At 49.5% G+C, this 7,500-nt stretch overlaps 1 protein-coding gene across 1 annotated transcript in view; it reads left to right on the top strand.

Annotated features, from left to right (window-relative positions):
- LOC307235580 (A disintegrin and metalloproteinase with thrombospondin motifs 2-like) overlaps positions 1 to 7,500 on the top strand; it is a 130,178-nt gene that overhangs the window by 1,980 nt on the left and 120,698 nt on the right. The gene's annotated exons all lie outside the window — the stretch shown is intronic.

Genomic DNA, 7,500 nt, shown 5'->3' with positions numbered 1-7,500 from the left:
ATAGGAAGTGGGGAACCTTTTACACTTCCTATCGTCTATACCGAGCTCTCACATTTATAGACCAGAAACATTTTGTGGTCCATCGCCGCAAGAATGTCCTCTAACGACCAGATATCGCATCATGGCTGACTTCCTTTCTCCAAAAGGCCTTTGCGAAGTCCTGTTTCTTTGTAACTCCTGCTGTTGTTTCCCCTGGCTGTCCTGCAGCCTTGCTTGGAGTCTGGCACGCTGTGTAAAATACCTGAGTCATGTTTTCTCCCCAACCCTTCACTCTCGTGACGAAGAGCGGAAATATTAAAGGGATATGCAGACTGTTTGTAAAGCAGACATACTGTTTACTTCGCATGTCCCATGGTTTTTTTCTTTTGAAGGTGGTGCCAAACCCGCTTGTAGTCCACAAAACGCACAACCATGCGCGTGGCCGTTCGGCTTAACACTCCTACAACAGCTGTGTTGGTTTCAGGACAACAAGCGAGGAGTTGGCAGATGATTGTCGGCAAGGTTAAGCAGAATGAGGCTTGCGCAAAGGAAGTTAAAGGAGATGCAAATGAGACGGGAGTGCGGCAGAAAGACTGAGAGCAGCGAATGGGAAAAGAAAAGAGCAAACAACATCAAATCAAAACAAATAATATCAATAAAAGGTGTGTGAAAGTAGTGGTGGTGGTGGTTCCCTTCTTAGGACAGTGTCCATTAGTCATCGCAGATCAGCGTTTTGAGGGGTCGAGGACACGGGGAACTCGGCCACATGCGGAGAGAGCAGACAGGGAGCCTGCGGGGGACTCTATACACACTCACGGTGACCACACACACACACACACACACACACACACACACACACACACACACACACACACACACACACACACACACACACACACACACACACACACACACACATACACACACACATGGGTGAAGAAATTGAGGGAAAACCATTTGATATTGGCAAGTATATTGATGTGAATGTTCCTGCTCAGCCGTGTGTCCTAGCAGACCAGTGGAATGGCTCGTACAGAATTTGAGGCTGTGCACAAAAAGCCCATAAACTTGTTGTAACTGTATGGCATTAGTGGGAATAATAATGTGGTTCACCGCAGAGGCTGTGATCAAACTGATTAGATCTGGAGCCAGTTTAGGAGTGCGCACTTATGGAAAAAAAAAAAGAACAAATCAAAAAAAAAAAAACAGTGGGATTTGGTGTGCAATAGTTTTTCCATGTGTGTGTGCACTGTATGCAGTGTCTGCGAGAGTACTCCGGGGGCATTAGGGTAAAGTAAAATTAAAGTGCCATTGGCTGGGTAGACAGAAGGGCAGCGGAGAGGAGGAAGGGCCTGCATGCTGGCCTAATACAGCAAAGAATGACTCCACTGAATGATGTTTAGATGGATAGATAGATAGATAGATAGATAGATAGATAGATAGATAGATAGATAGATAGATAGATAGATAGATAGATAGATAGATAGATAGATAGATAGATAGATAGATAGATAGATAGATAGATAGATAGATAGATAGACAGATAGATGATAGATAGACAGACAGACAGACAGACAGACAGACAGACAGACAGATAGACAGATGGATAGATGGATAGATGGATAGATAGATAGTAATATAACACACATAAACATGCATATTGTACAATTGCACAGCGTATGGTCTTCCCGGCACAAGACAACAGGGTTAAACGCTGGCTGCTTGGAAATAACAGGGTGGCCCTTGGTCTTTCCGTGGGAATGCGGGACACGGGAGTTGACAGAGCTTATCGCAGCCAATGGGAGCCCGCGGCGGCCGCGGGCGAGTGTTCCCATCGGGGCGGCGCAGCGGTCTCCTCGTCCCCACGTCTCCGCGAGTCAAGGAAGCACAGGAACGCAGTCGTTGTCGAGGCAATACCCCTTGAAATCCAGGTGTACTCACACCTGGCTCCACCGCCCGAGTGGTCTGGAGACGGGGGCGCATGCACACACACACACACACACACACACACACACGCGTGCATGCGCACAGATACAAACACGTCTACATGGAAACCTACTACACATAACAATCACAACGATCACCTGCGCAGACAGGGATAGACGGGAGGGCGGAAGGCAAAGTTCACCTTGAGCTATGTTTACATTGCTGCATGGCGCGCGAGATCTTCACTTATTTTTCCCAGGCTCCTATCTTTCTCATCATTTTCTCTCTCTCTCTCTCTCGCTCTCTCTCTCTCTCCGTCTCTGTCTCTTGTCTCTTGGCCAGCCGCACCAGCAGCAGGCAGGAGAGCTCTCCTAATGACGGTATTACAAGAGCCAGGAAAACGACAGAGAGTTAGAGAGAGAGCGAGAGAGAGAGAGAGAGAGAGAGAGAGAGAGAGAGAGAAAGGAGGGGGAGGAGGGGGGGGTGAAGCGAGAAAAGGCGTAAGGCAGGCAACTTTTGCTCCCTCCCACCCACAAACTCCAGAAAGCTCCAGAAAATGAAAAGGGAAAAAGACAGACAGGCAGACAAAGGGAGAGATGGAGAGAAAAAGGGAGCGAGAGAACGAACGACAAAGAGATAGCGTTTCTTTAGCGGGCTCCTTGTCTGTTTTTAGCAGCGGCTCTGTCTTTCCAGCCGCCGATCAGGTGAGCCGCGTTTTCTGGGTAAATGGTAATTGCCTGGTGTTTAGCGGAGATGCATCGATCCACTTTTTTTCTCCAGTTCTGATCCGATTCGGATACATACGCGCCGATACCGACACCGATTCCGATACCGGAGCTCTTTTTTCTTTTTTTCTACGTGGCGCAAAACTTTTTGTTCGACTCCGCGTTGATCATGAGCCCTCGACTATAAGAACGACTCATCCAAATCGGCTGAGATTTCGGGGCGGGGCTGATTGGGTGGAACAAGGATTTTCAACGAATGCAATCATGGAAGAGCTCGTTGTGAAAAAATAATACAAAATCCCCATTATGGGATTAATTTGGTTTTAAACCGGGACCTGTGTAGTTTTAAACCCTCGTCCGGTGCTTCATTTCAGTGCGGCGCTGCACGGATAGAACTACAACTCCCAGTAGCTCCGTATGTTATATACGTCGGAATCCTGACGCCTTATTTTTTGAGGACAAACGCAGCTTATTGGCGGCTTCAATCAGTGATGGTTTGCACAACTCCAACTGCCAGTTCCTGTTCACGTGTTGTGCTTGATAGGTTAATTATTTGCCCGGTTGAATTTTTTCGAGGAGGCAGACCATGGAATGGGATTCGGATCGGCGACGTCGGTCCGATATCCAATGGGTGAATGACGTCAGTATCGGCACCCGATACCGACATTGAATCGTATCGGTCCCATCTTTGGTGTTTAGCAGAGTGGAGGGTCAGGAATCTGCAGCACGCGCCGGGCTTACCTGGAAGACACAAGTTCATCAACCCGTGTAAAACAGCGAACACACTGTATGATCTCCTGTTGGCGCTGCCCTTTTTCAATGCTGATGTGCAGTGTTATTTTGTGTGTGTGTGTGTGTGTGTGTGTGTGTGTGTTTGAAAGTATGCGCACAGTTTTTAGTGCACAGCAGGAAAGCTGGAAGGTGCCAGTATTATTTTGGCAATTGCAGTGAAAGTACAAAAAGCAGAAAGACTTAGGAAGTGTGTATTTTGTGGCACTCGCAGATGTGAAATGCTAAGTAAAGGCACAAAATCCGTTTTGGAATATTGCCCGTTGCAATTAATTAAAGTTAAAAAAAATAAATAAAAAAAAAGACATACTCTTTTCACAAACTAATATGGTAACTTTAATGTGACTGAAAAGATTTATGCGTGCAACCGTTCGCCGCTTGGTCGTCCGAGTGCAGGAGGAGAGTGTTGTCGACGGAGGGGCGAGCCAATCACAATAATAACCCCAAGAACTAAATGCCAAGAACACAGGCCCTTGGGCCAAGCAGGTCCCTGGAACGCTCTCAGTCATTACCTCCTCACTGGGAGTCAGAGGGAAAGGCGGCGCCGAGCTGAGCCAGCTCATCCATCCATCCTTCCGTCCATCCAACCTTCCGCCCATCCATCCTTCCGTCCGTCCATCCATCCTTCCGTCCATCCATCCGATCCATCGTTCCAGCCAGCCGAGCCGACCAGCTCGCCAGGCCAGGGCAGCCGGGGAGGCGGTATGTGGGTTCGGTCAGGCGTTGCGAGGCGGAGATATTCCACCCGGGGGTGTGTGTGTGTGTGTGTATGTGCGTGTGTGTGGGGGTGGGGGGGGGGGGGGGTCACACGATAAGCAGCTCTCCACTGTAATCAGCTCAAATTGAAATGATGACATCAATTACAGCACGACACGCAGCTGTTAGCCACGCTGACCGCTCTGGCCGGGCATTGTGAGAGAGAGAGAGAGAGAGAGAGAGAGAGAGAGAGAGAGAGAGAGAGAGAATGAGAGAGCGAGAGAGCTGGGGGTGTGGAGTGCAAACTGCTGAGCCATGGTATGAATGTAGAGATGGAGAGGGAGAGAGAGAGAGAGAGAGAGAGAGAGAGAGAGAGAGAGAGCGTGAGAGAGAGAGGGAGAGAGAGCGAGACGGTATCTATATCTGATTGCAGGTTCCACCCCGCAGTGTAGCCCCACTCAAACACACAATTACTCAATCTAGAGCTATTATCAAACAGTCAGCGATCGCGCGTGAGAGGGAGAGAGACGGAAAACAGACCACAACACAGAGCGAAGGAGGGCTTTTACCAGAGCTGTGATTACCGCCTCTCACTGACTGCACTTAACCAGCCCCCTCCTCCCTCCCTCCCTCCCTCCCTCGCCACTCTCTGTCTCTCTTACTCTCTGTCATTCACCAAGTGCCAGCTCAAAGCAAGGGGATAATTTGAGTGGTAGAAAATAACAGGATCCCCCCCTGAAGGAAAAAAAAAAATAGTTTAGTGGAACCCCCGTGATTACGCCGAGCCGCCCTTGGTGATGTAACTCACCACTCGGAGGCCGACGGTATCACGATGTGTGGCAGGGAGAATCTGTGCATCTGTCATGTCATACCGACGATGAAGTCCGCTGTTTGGGACACCGGAGGATGATGGATGAGATGATGGAATGATAAGTGACATCCAGGGCTGAGTATTGGACCCATCCAGGATGGATCGACATTGACACATTTTCAATGGCAAAAAAAACCTGATACTGTGCATTACTGACAATAACAATAACAAATAATAGCTGCAGGCGGCGATACGCGGGGTCCAGTTTAGTCGTGTTAGGTACGTATTACAGTTTTTTCGGGTTCTGTGAAACGCAGCGCAAGTTACAATTTTCCGAGCTTCGAACGCCACATCGGCACGTCAACTGAACGAGCTTAAATACAACTCTCCGAAGGCGAAGCAGCACCGGGAGACGTCTCAAAGCGCCCCGCCCCACAAACTGACCAGAGTATGCCGATGTCCTTCAACCCCAGGTAAATTTGCATTGGTTTTTCCACTAATTCCCGCTCATAACGTAGATTGATGCGTATAAAATTTGTACCACGAAATGTCTGAAACGTCCCGGCTCAAACGATTGTCCTGTTCCAGACACTTATAGGCCGGAAAATGCAGAGGAGAAAAATAATTATAAAAATCCGAGCAAGCCCTGCTGGACCCCTAAATCATTTTGCGGTCAATGTTGCAATGGTGATTGCCGTGGCTAAGACCAAGGTGTCAGCCTACGACAATTGACTTAGCTATTCTACAGTTGACGTGAAGTACGGCGACATTCCCTCCCCGTTCAGAGGTCGAGCCTCTGAACTCTTTAACGGTGTTTATTATCCAGAACAGTGTGTGTTTCAACTGATATTTGCAGCCTCAACTCCAAAAACAACCAGCGACCTGGTTTGACGGGTTGTGCAGAAATCAACGCTGTTGGAGGGTTTTGGTTTTGGCATCCAACGGTGACTACAGTATATCTGAACTGGTTTTCCCAGGCTGCGGTTGGCTAAGGGAGCCCGGATGTCACGCAACGAAAGGAGAAGCTTTTCGCTTTTTCTCCAGCTATGAGCCAGATTTTGTCTGTAAGTTTTAGTTTTGACAAGGAACAACAGGATTCCCTCGTATAAAAAATAGCTCCCTGTGATGTCACAAAGGGAAGTTCCTCGTCTTCCCTTCTTTGACGCCACGACGTTGAGATCACAGGGAGCGACTTGGAATTCGTTGCGTTACCACGCGTCGAGGTGCCAGCGGTGGACTGCTTAGCGCCTGTGATGTCACAATGACAACTGCGATGGCAATCGGAGAGTCGGACTCGAGCGTTGACGTCACAATGCGATGCATTATTTAGATAAAAAGGTGTCGCAGTCAGGACTGTAGAATTAAATGAATTTCTTAGGCTGCGGTCAATCGAGGGAGTGTGGGCTTTACTTTACTCTATTGATCCCCATGGAGGTATGTACTCGCTGCATTCGCCTCCATCCGAACTGACATGGAGCAGTGAGCTGCCATTGCGGGGCACCAGGGGGCCAACTACAGTTCTGGTGCCAGTGTCTTGGTCAAGGGCATTGGCAGGAACCTCTCACCCTAACACGCATGTCTTTAGGGCGGAAGGAAACATAGGAAGAGCATGCAAACTCCACAAAGAACGCCCCCAGTCTGGTTCGAACACAGAACCTTTTTTTTTGCTGTGAGGCAACAGTGCAAACCACTGAGTCACCATGGTACCAAAAACAGCTTGAGAATAGATTGACTCTGTGATGCCAATGGTGGTAAAAAAATAAAAAGGCAGACAGCCATTAGTTTTGTGTCAAAGCATCGAAACCATTGTCTGTGACCGCAAGTCAAGGTGTCAGTCAATCAGTCAGTCAGTGAGCCAGCTAGTCAATCAGTCCACCAGCCAGCCCTTAGTCGCGGACGTGGCCGTGCAGGCGGCGGATCGATGCTCCCCGCATCAGCGGTTCTCCGAGTGACGCTCCCCGGCAGAGCCTCTGCGGACCGCTTTGGGGAAAAACAGGAAGTCGCCTCCCCAGCGTCTTCCTGCGTCCTGACAAGCCCGACGCTCCTTCTCCTCGCGACCCGTTTCCCCTTCCGTCCCGAGGCGACCGCCGCCGCCTTCCCCCCCACCGCCTCCCCAACGCGACGTGCACAGGTGGCTTTGAACTGCAAAAGCCTCCGCTCCCGTGCAAGCGTGTCCCCCCCCCAAAAAAAACCCAAAACGAAAACAAGATCCAACAAAAAAATGAAAGCGTAACAGAGGGGGAGGTACGACTGCCACGCCGGTCCACAGAGACTAGAGAGTTACTGGACAAGCACCGCTTCCAGTGAGGGTACCGTCGCCGAGCCGCTGTTCCCCCCCGAAAAAAGATGCATTTTGTAATGATTGCACCACCCAGCGTGTATAATTTGACGGTGTTGTTCGTGTTCCCTGTTAGCGTGTCCCCGGGGATGGCAGGAGTGAAGTTTCTCTGCCTGTCTTCCTGTTTGCATGTGGGTTTTTTTTGTTTTTTTTTTGTCCTTTTCCTCGACGATCTTGTGTAGGCAAGCTAAGTAGCGGGAATCACACCTCATAACCCAAATTCGCACCTTCCTCCC

Source organism: Zeus faber (genome assembly GCF_960531495.2).
Source record: "Zeus faber genome assembly, chromosome: 10".
In the NCBI taxonomy this organism is placed as follows: Eukaryota; Metazoa; Chordata; class Actinopteri; order Zeiformes; family Zeidae; genus Zeus; species Zeus faber.
The sequence above is the reverse complement of the archived record's forward strand: the minus strand, read 5'-3'. Positions and strand labels throughout refer to the sequence as shown.